This window comes from Rattus norvegicus, chromosome 2 (assembly GCF_021556685.1).
Source record: "Rattus norvegicus strain SHRSP/BbbUtx chromosome 2, alternate assembly SHRSP_T2T, whole genome shotgun sequence".
Taxonomy (NCBI): Eukaryota; Metazoa; Chordata; class Mammalia; order Rodentia; family Muridae; genus Rattus; species Rattus norvegicus.
Window position 1 is genome coordinate 142,851,855 of NC_141535.1, and position 22,295 is coordinate 142,874,149.

Consider the following 22,295-nt stretch of genomic DNA (forward strand, 5'->3'; position numbering starts at 1 on the left):
ATGGATTAACCTTTGTACAGGGTGATAAGAATAGATTGATTTGCATTCTTCTACATGCTGACCTCCAGTTGAGCCAGCACCATTGGCTGAAAATGCTACCTTTCTTCCATTGGATGGTTTTAGCTCCTTTGTCAAAGAACAAGTGACCATAGGTGTGTGGGATCATTTCTAGGTCTTCAATTCTGTTTCACTGATCTCTCTGCCTGTTTCTGTACCAATACCATGCAGTTTTTATGACTATTGCTCTGTAACACTGCTTGAGGTCAGGAATGGTAATTCCCCCAGAAGTTCTTTTATTGCTGAGTATAGTTTTTTCCTATGCTAGGGTTTTTGTTATTCCAAATGAATTTGCAAATTGTTCTTTCTATCTCTTTAAAGAATTGCGTAGGAATTTTGGTGGGGATTGCATTGAATCTGTAGATTGCTTTTGGTAAAATGGCAATTTTTACTATATTAATCCTGCCAATACAAGAACATGGAAGATCTTTCCATCTTCTGAGATCTTCTTCAATTTCTTTCCTCAGAGACTTGGAGTTTTGTACAAATCTTTCACTTGCTTGGTTGAATTCACACCAAGATGTTTTATATTATTTGGGACTATTGTGAAGGGTGTCATTTCCCTAATTTCTTTCTCAGCCTGTTTATCCTTTGAATAGAGGAAGGCTACTGATTTGTTTGAGTGAATTTTATACCCTGACACTTTGCTAAAGTGGTTAATTAGGTTAAGTAGTTCTCTGGTGGAACTTTTGGGGTCACTTAAGTATACTGTCATATCGTCTGCAAATAGTGATATTTTGACTTCTTCCCTTCCAATTTGTATCCCTTTGACCTCCTTTCTTTGTTTGATTGCTCTGGCTAGGATTTCGAGTACTGTATAGGGAGAGAGTGGCAGCCTTGTCTAGTCCCAGATTTTAGTGGAATTGCTTCAAGTTTCCCACCATTTAGTTTGATGTTAGCTACTGGTTTGCTGTATATTGCTTTTACTATGTTTAGATATGGGCCTTGAATTCCTGATCTTTCTAGGACTTTTATAATGAAGGGGTGTTGAATTTTGTCAAATGCTTTCTCAGCATCTAATGAAATGATCATGTGGTTCTTACCTTTGAGTTTCTTTATATATTGGATTACGGTGATGGATTTCCATATGTTAAACCACCCCTGCATCCCTAGGATGAAACCTACTTCTTCATGATAGATGATCATTTTGATGTGTTCTTGAATTCAATTTGCAAGAATTTTATTGAGTATCTTTGCGTCGATATTAGTAAGGGAAATTGGTCTGAAGTTCTCTTTCTTTGTTGGGTCTTTGTGTGGTTTAGGTATAAGAGTAATTGTGGCTTCATAGAAGGAATTCGGTAGTGCTCCATCTGTTTCAGTTTTGTGGAATAGTTTGGATAGTGTTGGTATGAGGTCTTCTATGAAGGTCTGATAGAATTCTGCACTAAACCCATCTGGTCCTGGGCTCTTTTTGGTTGGGAGACTTTTAATAACTGCTTCTATTTCTTTAGGAGTTGTGGGGTTGTATAGTTGGTTTATTTGTTCCTGATTTAACTTTGGTACTAGAGATTTTAGGTGTACTATCAAGCTGTTGAAATATGCTCTCTCCTGTTTCTTTTTGCAGGCACTCAGAGCTATGAGTTTTCCTCTTAGCACTGCTTTCATTGTGTCCCATAAGTTTAGGAATGTTGTATCTTCATTTTCATTAAATTCTAAGAAGTCTTTAATTTCTTTCTTTATTTCTTCCTTGACCAAGTTGTCATTGAATAGAACGTTGTGCAACTTCCATGTATATGTGGGCTTTCTGTCCTTATTGTTGTTGTTGAAGACTAGCCTTAGTTCGTGGTGATCTGATAGGATGCATGGGATTATTTGTAGCTTCCTATATCTGTTGAGGCTTGTTTTTTGACTCATTATATGGTCGATTTTTGGAGATGGTACCATGAGGTGCTGAGAAGAAGGTATATCCTTTTAAGAGGAAATGTTATATAAATATCTGTTAAATCCATATGGTTCATAACTTCTGCTAGTTTCTCTATGTTTCCATTTAATTTCTGTTTCCATGGTCTGTCCATTGATAAAAGTGGGGTGTTGAAATCTCCTAGTATTATTGTGTGAGGTACAATGTGTGCTTTGAGTTTTAGTAAGGTTTATTTTATGAATGTAGGTGCCCTTGCATTTGGAGCATAGATATTTAGGATTGAGAGTTCATCTTGGTGGATTTTTCCATTGATGAATATAAAGTGTCCTTCCTCATCTTTTTTGATCACTTTTGGTTGAAAGTAAATTTTATTTGATATTAGAATGGCAACTCCAGCTTGTTTCTTTGGGCCATTTGCTTGGAAAGTTGTTTTCTAGCCATTTACTCTGAGGTAGTGGCTGTCTTTGTCTCAGAGGTGTGTTTCCTGTATGCAGCAAAATTCTGGGTCTTCTTTACATATCCAGTCTGTTAGTCTATTTCTTTTTATTGGAGAATTGAGTCCATTAATGTTAAGAGATATTAAGGAATAGTGATCATCAATTCCTGCTCTTTTCGTTGTTATAGGGGAATTATATTTTTGTGTCTCTCTTTTGGTTTCATTGAAAGGAGATTATATTCTTGCTTTCTGTATGGTAAGAAAATAATCTCTGTATTTGTGTTGGAGTTTTCCATCTATTATCCTTTGTAGGTCTGGATTGGTAGAAAAATTCTGTGTAAATTTGGTTTTGTCATGGAATATCTTGGTTTCTCCATCTATTTTAATTAAAACTTTTGCTGGATATAGTAGCCTGGGCTGGCATTTTTGCTCTCTTATGGTCTGTATGACATCTGTCCAGGACCTTCTGACTTTCATAGTCTCTGGTGAGAAGTCTGGTGTAATTCTTATAGGTCTGCCTTTATATGTCACTTGACCTTTTCCCCTTACTGCTTTTAATATCCTTTCTTTGTTTTGTACATTTGATGTTTTAACTATTATGTGACAGGAAGAATTTCTCTTCTGGTCCAATCTATTTGGAGTTCTGTAGGCTTCTTGTATATTTATGGGCATCTCTTTCTTTAGATTAGGGAAGTTTTCTTCTATAATTTTGTTGAAAATATTTACTGGCCCTTTAAGTTGGAAGTCTTCATTCTCTTCTATACCTGTTTTCCTTAGGTTTGATCTTGTCATTGTGTCCTGAATTTCCTGGATGTTTTGGGCTAGGAGCTTTTTGGGTTTTACGTTATCTTTGATAGTTGTGTCGATGCATTCTGTTGTATCTTCTGCCCCTGAGATTCTCTCTTCTATCTCTTGTATTCTGTTTGTGATGCTTGTATCAATGACTCCTTTTCTCTTCCTTAGGTTTTCTTTCTCCAGGGTTGTCTTCCTTTGTGCTTTCTTTATTGTTTCTATTTCCATTTTTAAATCCTGGATGGTTTTGTTTAATTCCTTCACTTGTTGGGTTGTGTTTTCCTGAAGTTCTTTCAGGGATTTTTGTGTTTCCTCTTTAAGGGCTTCTACTTGTTCTGCCCTGCAGTTCTTTAAGGGAGTTATTTGGGTCCCTCTTAAAGTCTTCCATCATTGTCATAAAATGTGATTTTTAAATCTAAATCTTGCTTTTTCCTTGTCTTTGGATATCCAGTATTTTCTTCAGTTGGAGAACTGGGCTCTGATGATGCGAAAAGTCTTGGTTTCTGTTGCTTAGGTTCCTGTGCTTGCCTCTAGCTACTGGGTTGTCGCTAGTGTTTGCTTGTCTTGCTGTTTCTGAGAGTCTCTTGATCCTCCTGTAGGTCCTGTGTCAGCACTTCTGTAGAACTGTTTTCCTTTTTTCTTTCAGCCTTTTCTGAGAACAGGTACTCTGATCTCAGGTGTGTAGGCACTCCTGGTGACTATCTTTTGGCTCTAGCTGTGGGCTGGAAGCAGAAGGGTCCTGCCCCTGATTGCTCCTAGGTCCTTGTACCCTGGGAGCTCACTGGGCACTAGTCAATTCCCTCTTGGGTTTGGAATGTGGTCACAGGGTAGTCTCCTCTGATTTCTCAGGAGTGTCAGAACTTCTGAGGGTTTAGCTCTCTCCCCCCACAGGATTTGGGTGCAAGGAGCTGTTTAGCAGGAAGCAGTTCAGTTCTGGGCACAGACCAGAACCACAGGTACCAGTGGCTGACTGTTCCTATATTCCTGTATCCAGAGGTACTATGCAGTTTCCCTTTGGACCAGAGGATATGGGCAGAGGTGTGCAGAAGTGGCAGTCTGTCCTCCAGTCTCAGGATGTCTGCACTTCTGGGTGTTCAGCTCTCTTCCTCCATGGGATTTGGATGCAGGAAACTGTGGAATTTTATCAGTTCAGTTCCGGGCAGAGCCAGAAACAGGAAGTGCCCTGACCCAGAGGACTTCTGCCTCTGGTGTCCTGAATCCACCAGGCAGATCACTTGGAGCAGAAAAGAGGGTCTTACCTCTGCTTTCAGTTGTGTACCAACTCTTAGTGACTGTCTTTCAGCTCTAGGCACTGGCAGGAATCAGAAGGATCCTGCCCCTGATTGCTTCTAGGTCCTTGTGCCCAGGGAGCACAGTTGGCACTTGGCAATTCCCTCTTTGGACAGGAATGTGGGAAGAGTGTAGTCTCCTCTGATTTCTCAGGAGTATCCACACTTCTGAGGGTCCAGCTTTCTCTCCCACAGGCAGCTGTTTGGTCGGTTCCATTCAGTCCTGGGCACAAACCAGAACCACAGTACCAGTGGCTGGCTGTTCCTATATTCCTGTGTCCAGAGGCACTGTGCAGTTTCCCCTTGGACCAGGGATATGGGCAGAGGTGTGCAGAAGTGGCAATCTGTCCTGCGGTTTCAGGATGTCTGCACATCTGGGTGTTCAGTTCTCTTTCTCACGAGATTTGGGTGCAGGGAACTGTGGGATGGTATCAGTTCAGTTCTGGGCCCATTTTAGGCTTATTAGAGCCCAACAACTAAACGTTCTAAATAACCATGGAATATGGGGAATAGAGCCACCACTTTTTGTCAAGTACCTCTAGAGTTAGTTTGGAGTGCAGTCACCAAACTTGCTTACATAAAGAAAAAAGTAGATACATATGATTTGATTTTAGGAATGGTTTCTGGAACACAAGATTTGGACAAGAGATTTGGATGACTGTAGAAGACTCTCAGGGAATCACAGGACTAGAGAGGGTAGATTTTTATGTCTATGGAGAAATGAAAGAAAATAATTTTGAACAAGACAGAATTCAGAACACCTGGGGATCCCACCTCCTCACACTCTGATATTTTGTTATTATGAAAGGGGCACTTTATAACAAAGGCAATGTGCTTTGGGTTAATATAAAAATAGAGAGACAGGGGTTGGGGATTTAGCTCAGTGGTAGAGCGCTTGCCTAGCAAGCACAAGGCCTTGGGTTTGGTCCCCAGCTCTGAAAAAAAAAAAGAAAAGAAAAAAAGAAAAAATAGAGAGACATTCTTAGCCATTATCTTTACTAATACAGAACCAACATGAACCTTATGAAAATCCGGGATCTTCAACTGAGAAAAGATTGATGCAGTTGCTGCATAGACTGTGAACCAGTGCTGCTAATAAGCCAAGAAATGGGGTTACTACCTTCACTCAGGAGTGAAAGATATTTCTAACTAGGTGTGTGAGATTTTCATCTAGAAATAGACTAGTCGCTGACTAGATGAGAGCGTTTTACTTTACCTATCAAAGTTGAGCTGTTCCGATACTCTCATTTACCTTACCCATATAATTTTTGTTTAACTGACTCAGTTGAACATTGTTAATGAAAGAAACATGGTAAAGAAACTTTTAATTGTTTTTAAAATAAAGTGAGAATGTTTTCCAGATTCTTTTAATGTCAAAGAAATGAATAGGAGCATGTCAGAGACTTTCTTTTGAAGAGTTTTTTCAATAATACCATTAGATTGAATATGGTATTGCTATCTTCACAATAGCAATAGGTAGTAAATTTTCTTGTCTGTATAATGCCAGGGAATTTCAAAGAAATAGACAAAGTTACATTACGCAAAGACTGGCTCCAGATATTTGAGGAAAATAATACAAAAAAATTAAATGTGACTTTGTAAAATCTACACTGTGGTATCTTTTACTCAAAGTAAGAATATGATTTGTTTCTCAAACTTCAGTAAGAATAAAAACTATGTAAATATTAAAATGCTTCAGTGATAGGTGAAGTTACTTAAATTCTAATAAAGTTTCTTAAAACATCATAGTTAAATAAATGATTCTATGTCCAAATATATTCTATCACATTACCAAGGTATCAGATGGATAGAGCTTTGGGACAAAATAAGTAGAGGACAACAAGTACAAAATTTCATGTTTTTATTTTGCATTATAATTTGTTCAAATTGATTTTACAAGAACAAGATTCATGTCCACTTACTCATAGATCATTTTTTCCTTTTCCTTTTTTAAAAAAATACTTTTTGAGAATTTAATATACAATGTTTACATCATTTCTATCTCTCTCCCTCAACTTCTCCTGTGTCTTCCACCCTACCTTGATTTCATGATTTTGATATATATATATATATAAAGTTTACTAAGACCAATTAGTGCTGCCCATGTGTGCATGTGTTTAGCATTTATCCCTACACTGGCTAACATGTAAGGCGCTCTTCCTTGGATAAAGTTGGTTCTCCAGCTCTCAGCAACCATAGATTGCCTGTGTCTTCGTTTAGGAGTGGAATCTTGTGTTCTCCTATTGGCACATAGACTGGTGTGATTATTGTGTAGACCTTGAGCAGGCAATCATATTGTTAAAACTTTATAGGTAACCGGCAGTGGTGGTCCACACCTTTAATTCAGAAGGCAGAGGAAGTAGATTTCGATGAGTTTGAGAATAATCTGGTCTAAAGATTGAGTTCCAGAGTTACACAGAGAAACCCTATCTCAAAAAGAAATGTTTATGGGTACAACATTACTGCCCTGTATAAGAATACATTATCTGTCAGCTGGTGTCCTGGTTCTCTGGCTCTTAGAATCATTATGTCCTCTTCTCTGATGTTCCTTGATCCTCAGGTATAAAGGTTTGTGTTCTAGATGTTCCTACTAGGGGTGGGAACCCTATGGTTACTGCTTCCCTTCATTTTAAGGGGTTGTAGCTCTGTAGTAGCCTCCACCTACTGCAAAAATAAGCTTATTTGGTGGGAGGTAAACATTACACTTATCTGTGGGTATAATAAGAAATATTTAGAATACAATTGGAAGCTCTATTGATTTAGGAAGGTGGAAGTTGTCATTGTCCTCTAAGACCTATAGTCTCCTCATGGGTAGTTGGTGAGGTTTACAGAACCAGGCCTGAGTCCTTCCTGTCTTGCAAACATTAGCTCTCTAATTGGGACATAAGTCCAATAGGCAGTGCTGGTTGCACCCAAGATGTTAGTGACTGATTGCATAACTGAGGATAACTTTCTTAGCTGGCCATTGTTGTGGTTTACAGGCTTCTGATGAGTTCCTTCTAATACTAGAAAGTTAGATCATAGGGAGGAGGAGGTTTGGAAGTTAGTACCAGATTGAATAGTATCTTCAGCAATAGGACACAGGTGCTATAAAGACAGAGAGGTGAGGTAGAAAAGGAAAGATAATGTTAAGAACGGTTGTAAAGCCAAACAGAAACATATTGTTTTATAAGTATACCTTACTTCATTTAAAAAGTATGCTTGTCTACAGAAAATGATAACGCTCCTCCCAGGAACCATGAACTAGTTAACAAAAATGTTAATACCAGTTAAGGGACACTTTTCTTTGAATTTTTGATCAGGAGGTGTTGAAGAGACTCCCCCAAACAATATATGCTATTCTCATTGCCTTTGGTTTCCTCTCAGAGATTAAAGGTTAGACCATCTCTTAAAAAAATAAATAAATGGCGTTTGCAGCTAACCCGGATCCGAAGTAAGAGAGGTCCCGTAACGGGACAACTGAGAGCCAGATTTCTCTAGTCGCGCAGCTACCACAGCACCATGTCGTCCCCGGCATCCACCCCAAGTCGCCGCAGCAGCTTACGCGGACGAGTCACCCCAACCCAGTCCCTTCGAAGTGAGGAAAGCCGATCATCTCCCAGTCTGAGACGTAGAGGCGAAGATTCTTCCACCGGAGAGTTGCTGCCAATGCCCACCTCACCAGGAGCAGACCTGCAGAGCCCAGCTGCACAGAATGCCTTGTTTTCCAGCCCTCCTCAGATGGATTCTTCAGCTATTCCTTTGGAATTTGATGTTAGCTCGCCATTGACATATGGCACTCCCAGCTCTCGAGTGGAAGGAACCCCAAGAAGTGGGGCGAGAGGCACACCCATGAGGCAGAGGCCAGACCTGGGCTCAGCACGAAAGGGTTTGCAGGTGGATCTGCAGTCTGATGGAGCAGAAGACACAGTAGCGAGTGAACAGTCTCTAGGCCAAAAGCTTGTGATTTGGGGAACAGACGTGAATGTGGTGACATGCAAAGAACATTTTCAGAGATTCCTTCAATGGTTTACTGATCCTCTGGCCAAAGAAGAAGAAAATGTTGGCATAGATATTATGCAACCTTTGTACATGCAACGACTTGGAGAGATTAATATTACAGGAGAGCCATTTTTAAATGTGAACTGTGAACACATAAAATCATTTGGCAAAAACTTGTATAGACAGTTCATCTCCTACCCACAGGAGGTTATACCAACCTTTGACATGGCTGTCAATGAGATCTTCTTTGACCGTTATCCTGACTCCGTCTTAGAACGTCAGATTCAAGTCAGACCTTTTAATGCATTGAAGACAAAGAGTATGAGAAACTTGAATCCAGAAGACATTGACCAGCTCATCACCATCAGTGGCATGGTCATCAGAACGTCACAGCTGATTCCCGAGATGCAGGAGGCCTTTTTCCAGTGCCAAGTCTGTGCCCATACCACCCGGGTAGAGATGGACCAAGGCCGAATTGCTGAGCCCTGCACTTACGTACACTGCCACACTACCCACAGTATGGCACTGATCCACAACCGTTCACTATTCTCTGACAAGCAGATGATCAAGCTTCAAGAGTCTCCTGAAGATATGCCTGCTGGGCAGACACCTCACACTGTTGTCCTTTTTGCCCACAACGATCTTGTAGACAAGGTTCAGCCAGGGGACAGAGTGAATGTCACAGGCATATATCGAGCAGTACCTATTCGAGTTAATCCAAGAGTGAGCAACGTGAAGTCTGTCTATAAAACCCGCATTGATGTCATCCATTATCGGAAAACGGATGCAAAACGTCTGCATGGCCTTGATGAAGAAGCAGAACAGAAACTTTTTTCAGAGAAACATGTGAAATTGCTTAAGGAACTTTCCAGGAAGCCAGATATTTATGAGCGGCTTGCTTCAGCCTTGGCTCCCATGAACATGAAGATATAAAAAAGGGAATCCTACTTCAACTCTTTGGTGGAACAAGGAAGGATTTCAGTCACACTGGAAGGGGTAAATTCCGTGCTGAGATTAACATCCTCTTGTGTGGTGACCCTGGCACCAGCAAGTCCCAGCTGCTACAGTATGTATACAACCTGGTTCCCAGAGGCCAGTACACGTCTGGAAAAGGCTCCAGTGCAGTTGGCCTCACAGCCTATGTGATGAAAGACCCTGAGACCAGGCAGCTTGTCCTCCAGACAGGTGCCCTTGTACTGAGTGACAATCGCATATGTTGCATCGATGAGTTTGACAAAATGAATGAAAGCACAAGGTCCGTGCTGCATGAGGTCATGGAACAGCAGACTCTGTCCATTGCAAAGGCTGGGATCATCTGTCAGCTCAATGCACACACCTCTGTCCTGGCAGCAGCAAACCCTATTGAGTCCCAGTGGAACCCTAAAAAAACGACCATTGAAAATATCCAACTACCACACACACTGTTGTCAAGGTTTGATCTCATTTTCCTCATGCTAGACCCTCAAGATGAGGCGTATGACCGTCACCTAGCCCACCACCTGGTTTCATTGTACTACCAAAGTGAGGAGCAGGTGGAGCAGGAGTTCCTGGACATGGCAGTGCTGAAAGACTACATTGCCTATGCACATAGTACCATCATGCCCCGGCTGAGTGAGGAGGCCAGCCAGGCTCTCATTGAGGCTTATGTAAACATGAGGAAGATCGGGAGTAGCCGGGGGATGGTTTCTGCTTACCCTTGACAGCTAGAGTCATTAATTCGCTTAGCAGAAGCCCATGCTAAAGTAAGATTTTCAGACAAAGTTGAAGCAATCGATGTGGAAGAGGCAAAACACCTTCACCGGGAGGCTCTGAAGCAGTTTGCCACTGACCCTCGCACTGGCATTGTGGACATATCTATTCTTACTACAGGAATGAGTGCCACTTCTCGTAAACGGAAAGAAGAATTAGCTGAAGCATTGAGAAAACTTATTTTATCTAAGGGTAAAACACCAGCCTTAAAGTACCAACAGCTATTTGAGGATATTCGGGGACAATCTGACACAGCAATTACCAAGGACATGTTTGAAGAGGCCCTGCGTGCTTTGGCTGATGATGATTTCCTAACAGTGACTGGGAAGACTGTCCGCCTACTCTGAGCTGCATGGTCCTTGGACTAGAGTCAGTCACTATTGTTACTGATGCAAATGGAGTCTGAAAGGCAGTATTCCACTATATAAACATTTTCTATAGGGATGTGTTTCGGTAGTAAATGTATGTTTTCACCTTTAAATTTTAAATTATATCAGCATATACAGGAGAGGTTATATGTTCAATATGCCATAATTTTTAAGCAGCTTGCTTCTCACCTGTTTAAATGCAGAGAGCCTAAGCCCAGTTTTGGAGTTTTGTTTTGTTTTTAGTCTGGGGGCTTTACCTTTGTTGTGCTGCAGGGCTGGGGGTAGAGCTAAGAGTACCATGCATGCTGTATGTCTAATTATGTGCGTGGAGGTAACAAATTGGCTGAGATACATCCTTTATTGTGATGTGAAGGACTAAGGATTTTATAGCACCTGGACTTAACTTTCTTTATAGAGAATTTTCCCCCTATTATTAGAACAAAAATATGCTTGAAAAATTATTAGATCAAGTTGCCTTCTGTTTTTTCCTAATATGTAAAACATTTTCCTAAATAAATGATAGAAAAGTAAAAAATAAATAAATAAATAAATAAATAAATAAATAAATAAATAAAATAAAAACCAAAAACAAACAAACAAAAAACTGACAATAGATGTTACCCTGGGTAGAAAATACTGATGGGAGGGTCTTTGATATTTGAGATTTTTACGTATCAGTGCTTGTATTTTGTTCATATTCTCTTACTAACTCTCCTCAGTTCTCAGCTCTAACTCCATCCCCTCCCAACTTTACCCCCCCACACACACACACATTGAGTCCAATTTGTGCTGTTCATGTATTCATGGGGTCATCCTCTGTAGTACATTTGAACTACCAGAGGCTAGACTATTAAAGAAAAATGACTCTGCCTCCCCTAGAAGGCTTAGTTAGGAGTTGTGCTGAAGATTTCCATTCAAATATATATGTATATGTATGTGTATGTGTTATATTAGTATATATATATATTGCTTTTTAAAATTTGTTTCAAGTTGTTTTTTATACTTTAATTAGCCCCTCAAATTTCTTTACCTTGTCTTTTCTTTGTGGTTTTGATTTCCAGTGAGGTGCAAATTGAAACTAGTCTTGCAGATGTTAAAACTCCTTACGGCTTTTGGGTTTGTTTTGCTTTTTAACTTCAAAGCCCTGACACCCTTTCATAGGATAGCGTGCTGAAATTGTAATTGTTAACCCTGATACTCTGAGCACTTTCACTATGAATACTGGGAAACATTTTGCCTATGTCACAAGTAAAGTGAAAGTAAGTCGATGAAGATACATACCGAAAGTCACTTATCAACGATATCAACACGTTATGAATTGCGTAATTGTTTTTTAAATACTCAAACAATATATTCCCAGGCACGAGCTCGTTACAGTGCAATGTCTCCAGCTGCATGAATATCTTCCATTCCCTACAGATGTGATAGAAGTAAATAACCTCCAACATCTGGATAATTAGAAAAGTATAATTATGAAGCAAAGAATTTCTAGTCGTTTTACTTTTGTAAGTACCATATATTTGTTTGAAAGTATGTTATATAATTTGCATAGTAACTATGTTTAATTCCTAAAAATTTAGCTGTCATCTCTTATGATCTGGTGGGAGTCAGTTCCAGCTTTCTACGGCTTCTGTAGGAAGAGAAGGCTTTGTGGTAGAGCATTCCAGAATATTTCCATATAATGATGCATGTTATGGATTAATTTCAGCAAAAAGCATAAATATTAATGAAGGATATGCTGACTCTTTCCTAAATGAAAACAGAGCCTAATTCTTATGCGTCATAAATTAAATCTCTACAACAAGCATTTGTGAAAGGGAAGGCACTAATGTTCTTTTTAGTTTAAATACATGGTTTAATAATTTAAGCCTTTGTGTTCTGAGTTCTGTCTTTGTGCCTCAGGCAAATACTAGTCCCCAGCAAGACTTCCTTCTCCAAAAGCACAATAAATAATTATATTTTTGTAAGATGACCATGAAGATATGAAATAATATTGGTGGTTCAATAAAAATAGCTCAACACTCTCCGCAGGTGCTAGAACAAGCAAGTTTTAATTTACCACATTATATAGACTAACTTTTCATTAATTAAACACAGCTAGGCTCTGGGGGTAGAAGTTACTTTAATTGAGAAAATGCCCTTCCTCAGATGGGCCTGTAGGCACTTTCTTGATTGTGATTGATGTGGGAGAGTCCATTGCACTGTAGGTGGTGCCATTCTTGGGCAAGTAGTCCTTAGTTTTACAAAAAGCAAGGTGAATGCTCCATGGAGACATGGTCTCTGCCTCTATGTTCCTGCCAAGCTTGAAATCATGGTTTGGCTTCCCTTAATGATGGGCTATGATTAGGATGTGCAAGCCAAATAAAACCTCTCCTCTCCAAGTTGCTGTTGATCATAACAATAGAAAATAAATAGAATATGTGTAATAAAATTCTACTCTACAAGGAAAGGAGTTTTACACATGCATTGTATTAATAAACATGTAAAATATTAAGCTAAAGAAGCCAGCCTATATACTGTACAAATCATTTTTATAAAATTCAAACTAATGTCGGGTAACAAGAAGCTTATTGCTAGGTGTCGAAGGGATCATGAAAGGATGAATAATTACAAGAAAACAAAGACATTAAGAAACAATAGGAATGTTTGCTATTTTGGTCATAGAGATGGCTCCATGTTTTGCATGTGTCAAAATTCATCTGATATTATGTACAATATATTATGCCATACAAATATATATGTGTATGTTTATATAGGATATCTGTCTATATGCATTGTGTTTATGTATGTATATATGTATGCATGTATGTATGTATGTATGTCTATATTACTATGAGTCCAGAGTGAATATTCATTCAAGAAAGTATTAAAAGCTGTTGAAATCCTCTACTATTATTGTGTAAGGTGCAATGTGTGCTTTGAGCTTTAGTAAGGGGAATTTATGAATGTAGGTGCCCTTGTATTTGGAGCATAGACATTTAGGATTGAGAGTTCATCTTGGTGGATTTTTCTTTTGATGAATATGAAGTGTCCTTCCTTATCTTTTTTATAACATTTGGTTGAGAGTCGATTTTATGTGATATTAGAATGGCAACTCCAGCTTGTTTCTTCAGATCATTTGCTTGGAAAGTTATTTTCCAGCCTTTTACTCTGAGGTAGTGTCTGTCTTTGTCTCTGAGGTGTGTTTTCTGTATGCAGCAAAATGCTGGGTCCTCTTTACGTATCCAGTCTGTTAGTCTATGTCTTTTTACTGGGGAATTGGGTCCATTGATGTTAAGAGATATTAAGGAATAATGATTATCAATTCCTGTTGTTTTCGTTGTTATAGGGGGAATTATATTTGTGTGTCTCTCTTTTGGTTTTATTGCAAGGAGACTATATTCTTGCTTTCTGTATGGTGTAGTTCCCTTGTGTTGGAGTTTTCCATCTATTATATAGGAGTCTGGGCTGGCATTTGTGTTCTCTTAGGATCTCTATGACATCTTCCCAGGATCTTCTGGCTTTCATAGTCTCTGGTGAGCAGTTTGGTGTAATTCTGATAGGTCTGCCTTTATATGTTACTTGACCTTTTTCCCTTACTGCTTTTAAAATTCTTTCTTTGTGTTCTGCATTTGATGTTTTGACTATTATGTGATGGTAGGAATTTCTTTTCTGGTCTAATCTATTTGGAGTTCTGTTGGCTTCTTGTATGTTTATGAGCATCTCTTTCTTCAGGTTAGGGAAGTTTTCTTCTATGATTTTGTTGAAGATATTTACCAGCCCTTTAAGTTGAGAGTCGTCACTCTCTTCTATACCTATTATCCTTAGGTTTGATCTTCTCATTGTGTCATAGATTACCTGTCCAAGGAGCTTTTTGTGTTTTACATTATCTTTGATGGTTGTGTCAATGTTTTCTATGGTATCTTCTGCGCCTGAGATTCTCTCTTCTATCTCTTGTATTCTGTTTGTGATGCTTACATCTATGACTCCTGATCTCTTCTCTAGGTTTTCTATCAAAGGGTTGTCTCCCTTTGTGCTTTCTTTATTGTTTCTATTTCCATTTTGGATGGTTCTGTCCATTTCTTTCACCTGTTTGGTTGTGTTTTCCTCTAATTCTTTAAGGGACTCTTTAAGGGATTTTTGTGTTTCCTCCTTAAGGGCTTCTATTTGTTTACTTGTGTTGTCCTGTATTTAAGAGAGTTATTTATGTCCTTCTTAAAGTCCTCTATCATCATCATAAAATGTGATTTTAAATCTAAATCTTGCTTTTCCAGTGTGTTTGGATATCTAATATTTGCTTTGGTGGGAGAACTGGGCTTTGATTATGCCAAGTAGTCTTGATTTCTGTTCCTTAGGTTCCTGTGCTTGCCTCTCACCATCAGGTTGTCTCTGGTGTAAGCTTGTCTTGCTGTCTCTGAAAGTGGTCCTGTAGGCCTGTGTGTCAGCACTCTGGTAGACCTGTTTTCTTTCAGCTAGATCTGGGAACAGAGAGCTCTACTCTCAGGTGTGTAGGTGCTCCTGGAGATTGGCTTTCAGCTCTTGGCACAGGCAGAAACCCTAAAGGTCCTGCCCCTGACTGCTCCTAGGTCCCTGTGCCAGGTGGGGGGGGGGGCACAGATGTCTCTAGAAGAAGATTTCCTCTTGGGTCAGGAATGTGGGCAGAAACTATTTGTCTCCTCTGGCTTCTCAAGAGTGTCTGCACTTTTGAGGGTCTAGCTCTCTCCCCCATGGGATTTGGGTGAAGGGAGCTGTGGTACCAGTTCAGTTCAGTTCTGGGCGCAGGCAGAAACCAGCCAATTCCTGCCACTCCTATATTACTGTGTCCAGAGGCACTACACAGTTTCCTCTTGGGCTGGGAATGTGGTCAGAAATGGGTAGAAGTGGCTGTCTGTCCTGATGTCTCAAGATTGTCCACACTTCTGGGAACAGAGACTAAAGGAACAGACATTCAGAGCCTCCCCCATACGTGGCATATATATATATATATATATATATATATATATATATATATATAGCCACCAAAACTAGATAAGATTGATGAAGCTAAGAAGTGCATGCTGACAGGAACCGGATACAGATCTCTCCTGAAAGACACAGCCAGAACATGACAAATACAGAGGCAAATGCTAGCAGCAAACCACTGAACTGGGAACATGACCCCTGCTGGAGGAATTAAAGAAAGGATTGAAAGAGCTGAAGGGGCTTGCAACCCCATAAGAACAACAATGCCAACTAACTAGAGCTTCCAGGGACTAAACCACTACCCAAAGACTATACATGTCTCCATGACTCCAACTGCACATGTAGCAGAGGATGGCGTTGTTGGGCACCAAAGGAAGGAGAAGCCCTTGGTCCTGCCAAGGTTCAACCCCCAGTGTAAGGGAATGCATGGGTGGAGTGGGGGGAGGAGTTATGGACAGGAAACCTGGAAAGGGAATAACATTAGAAATGTAAATTTAAAAAATCTAATAAAAAAATCACATAAAAAAACAAAAAAAAATAAAAGGCACTAAAAGCTGCAATTCAGCCTCTTTAACAGAACTTCCTGTGGTGAATCAATTTAGTTTGTTCATCTCATGGCCCATGATATCAATTCACATGATGATCACTAACTAGCATGCTTCAAATACACAGAGCATTTTCATGTGTTGTTGTTCTAAATGCACTGGCACACAGTGTGGACTCCCTCTTTACATGACATTACCCATCTTTTATAGATAACTCTGCAAATTTGAAACCTGTTATTTGCCCAAATGACAGTTAGTTTCTGGGGAAAGTATATATTTGTGTATGTGTATGTGTGTTTGCAAAGTGATTTAGTTATTTTCTTGTTCATTGTCATGCTTCACTTTAACCACAGAAAACCCCTGGCTTTATCAAATCTTCCAGTGGTCTTCATAAGCAGTGATGTTTAAGAAGCATGGAGTAGGAACTCTCAAGAAAGGTGGTGGTTTCAATGAGAATGCCCCCCATAAGCATTTATGTTTGAATGCTTGGTCCCAATTATTGGAGGAGGTGTGTTACTAGATGTGGGCTTTGAAGTTTTAAGAACTCACACCATTCTCTCTCTCTCTCTCTCTCTCTCTCTCTCTCTCTCTCTCTCTCTCTCTCTCGTCTTTCTGCCGCATGCTTGTGGATCAGATGTAAGCTCTAAGCTACGGTTCTAACGTCAAACCTGTCTACTACCATACTTCCTGACACAGTGGGCATAGACTTTAATCATCTGGAAATATAAACCCCAAAAAAACCTTTTTTCTATAAATTGCCTTGATCATGTGTTTTGTGGCAGAAACAGGGTTAACTAAGATAAGGACTGAATTGAAACTCAATCGAAAGAAAATTGAACTGAATTTCCTCTATGAAATTCATATGTTCAAACCTTAACTCTTACTACATTGTTTTTAGAGAAAAACTAATGAGAATGGTAATTTAGAGTTAAGTGGGGTAATACAGGTGGGGCTCTAATCCAATAGGACTAGCATCCTTAAGATAAGGAAAGAACACTAGTCGTGGCTCCCTTTCCATGCACAAAGGGTAAAGACCATGGGCAAACTCATTGAGAAGGTGGCATCTTATAGCAGGGTGCAAAAACTGGATGAACACAGTTATCCAAATCTGGTGAAGCCCATATAGTGCCACCCCAAGCCACTAAATGCTGGACCCAGAGCTGTACAGTTCATTCTGGTGTAACCAGGGGCATTTTGTGGTTAAAGTGCTTCTGGTGAAGCCAGTAGGTTTCAATTTTGCCTTGGTCCAGTTTTTTCTTGATTCCCTGTCCTCCATTCCCTCTGGACTAGGAATGTCGATTCTGTATCAAATGGTTTTGAAAGATGGAACTTTAAAAAAAATTCAGGGTCTCGCTGTTAACCCTTGAGTCTCAAGAAACTCTGGGTTCTTGAACTGTTACATTTTGTTAAGATTTGGGGGACTGTTAAGATTTTGGCATTCTTACAGATGAACTACATGCATGTTGACATGAGACTTTGAGTATTGTAGTGGAGTGATTATTAAAAAGAGATATGTTCATATCAATCTAGTCAACTTTGAAACATGGAGTAGGGAGGACTTCATGAGCTCCAATGCCAAACTGAAAAGCTATTAAGAGTTTGCTTCTTGGGGTTGGGGACTTAGCTCAGTGGTAGAGCGCTTGCCTAGCAAGCGCAAGGCCCTGGGTTCGGTCCCCAGCTCCGAAAAAAAAAAAAAAAAAAAGAAAAAGAAAAAAGAAAAAAAAAAGAGTTGGCTTCTTGGGGAAGGGAGAACCAGTTCTCTTTAAGGGTGTGGCCCATGGTAGATTGAATTCACTCTGGTGGATGCCTCTACATGCAGGAGTAAATAGGCAGTTTAAAATAGATTCAGTGAGTTATAAAAAACAAAAATGCATAAACAGAATTGGGTGAGCTGATTTGAGAGAAATTAGAGGGTAAAATGATTAAAATACATTGAGTGTATGCAAGTATACAGTTCTCAAAGAAAAAGATTACAATAAATTTTTAAAAGTGTTTTGGGGGGAATGTGTTGTGCATGGACATCACGTTAGCAATGGGAGGACTTGTGGTGGACCTGTAATGGTTAGTTTTAACTGTTAAGAATTGAAATTGATAGGATTTGAAATCATCTAGGAGACAGACCTCTAAGGCATGTCTGTGGCAGTGTGGCTGTGCAGTGCAGAGAAACACCCTGGTACCTACTTCTCGTCACATTCACCCGTACACCTTTCCACCCAAGAGAGAGTTTATCTGAGATTAAATCCAGACTAAAGATGCCAAAAGACTGAGTAGGATCAGTGATGGCAGAAATAGAGGCATCAGGGTAAGACTCAAGAAATAGTCTATAGATAACAGTGGTCTGAGAGGGAACTCGTGCACAAACGACAAAGAAAGCAGAGAGTTGGTCCAAAGATGGATCTGTATTTGCTGAGTACTACTTGGCCATATGTAAGGGATGGCCTGACATATTTCTTGCCGCTGGAACAGAGCTAACAGGGCATGGGCTCCCATGAGTGTTGATGGGCATATGCTGTGGGCATAAGGCTTGTTCGTATAATAGTGCACAAATTTTCATGTTCCTCCTTCAAGGAATGTACTCTCTGCTAAAATTAATGACTCCATGATAATCAGAGACAGCACAAATCTAGCAGGTAAAGGTGTGTCTATGTCTCAACAAAATGGTAAGTGCTGTGACCTTCCGGGCAGCTCTTAAGATTATGGAAAAGAACTCTAAAAACATGAATTCAAACATATATAACTTCTCAACTACGCAAAATATAAGGATGCAATATGAATTACATGAGGGGTGTTCAAACCTAGAAAAAACAGAGGTAACTATACCATAAGCCAGCTTGTCAGAAAGATACAAAGACAGGCAAATACAATGGTAGTCGATTCCTGAGTTCAAGGTCAGCCTGAAACAGATCCAATTTAGGTCCAGGCATGGTGGGAATGGTAATCTCAGGTCAAGGTCCCACCCAGATAAATTTGCAAAGGCAGCCATACCTCTGAATTCCTTTTTGCAATGTTAAAAAAAAGAAAAAATTACTTCCTGTCCTTTTCCTAAGAGTCAAAGGGGTAAGGCCATAAAATGCTGATTTGTGGGATGATCTAGATGGAACCTGGAATAAATAACAGAGTTAATATGTAAATAAAAAACTGGGCTTTAGGTCTGCACGAGACGAGGTAGCAGAAAGTAATAACACTTCTTTCTTTCTTTTTTTAAAGACATTTCTTCTAGTGAGAGCTTAGCTGTCAGGAGATCTCTGGCAAGCAAACATAGCTCTTCAAGATATTTTTCTAACAAGACTTCCAACTTGGGTTGGAAAATGCATGCAGAGCAAACACGGCTCTTTTAGAATTTTTTCTAACAGGATTTCTGAACATTGTGGGAAATCCCAAGAATTACTTAGAGAGCTAGCACAGCTCTTTTTAGAAAGTTTGCTAGCAGCTATCCAGAAAAGGCTTTCTGAAGAGAGAACACAGCTCTTTTAGAATATTCTCTGGCGTTCTGATTTTGATCAGAAAAACCCAAGAAATACTTTCAGAATTTTTCTAACAGAATTTCTGACTTGGACAGCAGATCCTTGAATTTTCTATAGCAGCTTTTCTGACTTTGGTCTCCAGAGAAATTTTAGAATTTTTACTAGCAGAGAGAGGTGTCTCAAGCAGAAAGCTAGCTGTCTCAACCAGAGAGATTTTTAGAATAGCAACAAAAAAGCTGTCTTGATCAGAACACAGAAAGAGAACAGTCTGAAAAGCTGTTCAGAGAGAGAGAGAGAGAGAGAGAGAGAGAGAGAGAGAGAGAGAGAGAGGAGAGAGAGAGAGAGAGAGACTAGAATGAGAGCAGTCTGAAGAGCAGACTACAAAGCTGATAGCTATTTATAGAGAGCCATCTGGAGCAGAACAGAGGCTGTCAGCTGCTTGAACCTTTGATTTACCTTCCAGTCCTTTATTTCACAGCTTTCAAACACCCCTTCTCTCAGAACCCTTCTCCAAGCTGAGACTGGTCATTGGCATGACTTCATGTTTGAAATGATTATGGTGATGGTGATGATGTTTGAGATGATGACAAAGCTTCAAGGGTCAGAACACTTCTAAAAGAAGAAGATGAGTGTCCTCAGAACTAAATAAATTTAATTGCTAGAAGACTACAGTTAAAGTCACAAGGTTGAGTTCCAGTCAAATTAATTTCTTGCTGGCTTTGGCAATAGGTTATGATGTTTTACTTTGTCCAGGACGATTGGGACATAAGCCCAGTATCTGCAAGGAAAAGCCATTGCATGATATCCATTAAGACTCGACTGTCTGTGATAGGCGGACTACTACCATGAAGTTTTTGTAGTGGAGAAGGGGAAGTGAGCTCAGCTTCAAATACAGTATCAGTACACTTATAAACAAGCATCAGGGTAACATGATTTCATTACAAAGACAACATCATTTTATAATGTCACTTTTTTTATTTTAATACCATTTTTATGTCTTGAAATATTTTAATATAATACCTTAGTACTCAGTAACCCTTACATAGATGTGACATTCTTTGGGACTTTTTTCATTATAAGTACACCGGTCACATTTAGCATATGCTCCTACCTGTGATGTTATCAGTATTTTTCACCACCACCAATTTGAGAGGGAAAACAGAGTATAGGGCTGTAGGTTTTAATTTGCATTTCCAAGATTATGTTTAAAATTATCTATCTTATTTGGTTATTGGGTGTTTATGGTATTGATCAGAAATGTTCCACATCTTTTGGGTTTTGTCCATGAAGAAAACCGTGCATTTATAAATTAATTTAATATCAAACACATTTATGTTTACCCTCTATTCTGATAGTATTTTTAAATAATTTTTTTAGAAATAATTAGGTTCTATGGTACAATATTGCATATATGTTAACAACATTTACACAAATTTGTGTGTGTGCTCTTTTTTGATGAATATATTTTTAAGGTTTATTTTCATTATTTTTGATTATGTATGTGTCTGCATGTGAGTATATGCACATGATATGATAGAGGTGCTATAGCTCATGGAGCTGTAGTTACAAGTAGTTGTGAGCTCTCTGATGTGTCCTGAAGATTGAACTGGGATCCTCTAGCAGAGTGCTGTGTGATCTTAACCACCCAGCCATCCCTTCAGCCCCTTGACCACATGTTTTAAATACCATCAGAAACTACCATCATTACCAACATTAAAATCATGATCGACTTTAACATTTGCTCCAAGTATTCTTTCACTCCTGAGCTGTTTCACTATGACTGTTAAATAGCACTTCACTAATGCCAGTGAATGCTAAGTTTCTTTAGGGAACTGGGCAGCACAGGTTTTTCTGTGAAACTCCCAACCCTCAAATGAATTCGGTGGGAAGAGCTATAGGCCTAGTGATGAAGAATGGTTTCAGACTGTGTGTTCACAATCCCCTTAGACTGTTCTTAAACAGTGGCATTGCACACAGGGTCTCTTCTCTCTCTTCAAGTTTCAGTTCCCATCTCTTTAGAACAGAACTGCTCTATCTTGTAGGATTTTTGTGAGAGTCACATGACAGAATACATGTAGAGTGTTTAGCTCCATGACCAACACTTGGCAAGTACACCGCAGAGCCTCCATCTTTTGTTAACTAGATGCAATTCCATTTTTCTTTTCTGTGCAGTTGTTTGAAAACAAAAACAAAAACAAAACCCTGCAATCACCAGCCTTCTGGAGGTTTGTCATATACAGAGAAAAAAATTGATCATTTTATGGAACTATTATAAAATGAGAACATAATTATCATTTCTGGTAATCCCCATGACCCTTTTTATAATAAGAAGTGACTAGTCTACCTACTGAACAACTTACAAAAGCAAGTATTACTATGGTAATTAAATTATCTCTTGCATAAAGAGGTATAAATAGGCAAAGATATTGGGGAATTTCTGTGTATGGTGGGTGTGTGAAGGTAAATGTGAAATTGCTTTCCCTAAAAGAGAATAGTGAGGCCCCACCACTGCCAAAGACCAGCTTGGGCTTGCAGAGGGGTTCTGAAGAAGGGATGTGTGGGGGTGGCAAAACAAAGGACCAGGAGTCCAATAGTCAAATCTTGGGTTCAAGCTGATGGCCTATGTTCTGCTCAAAACAGCTTTCTGGATATCTCTCTCTCTCTCTCTCTCTCTCTCTCTCTCTCTCTCTCTCTCTCTCTCTCTCTCTCTCTCAGCTTTCTCTGGAGCTCCAGCTCTTGCTGGAGACAGATTTTTTGCAAGTCTAAAAGCTCTCTGGATAGCTTATCTCTTGAAGACCAAAAGCCTAGTCTT

General features: G+C 39.4%; 1 pseudogene across 1 annotated transcript; it reads left to right on the forward strand.

Moving 5' to 3' along the window:
* Positions 1-7,900: 7,900 nt before the first annotated feature.
* LOC147996261 (DNA replication licensing factor MCM4 pseudogene) lies at positions 7,901-10,547 on the forward strand (annotated as a pseudogene). Its single transcript, XR_015674719.1, has one exon. The product of XR_015674719.1 is annotated as a DNA replication licensing factor MCM4 pseudogene (transcript).
* Positions 10,548-22,295: the final 11,748 nt, after the last annotated feature.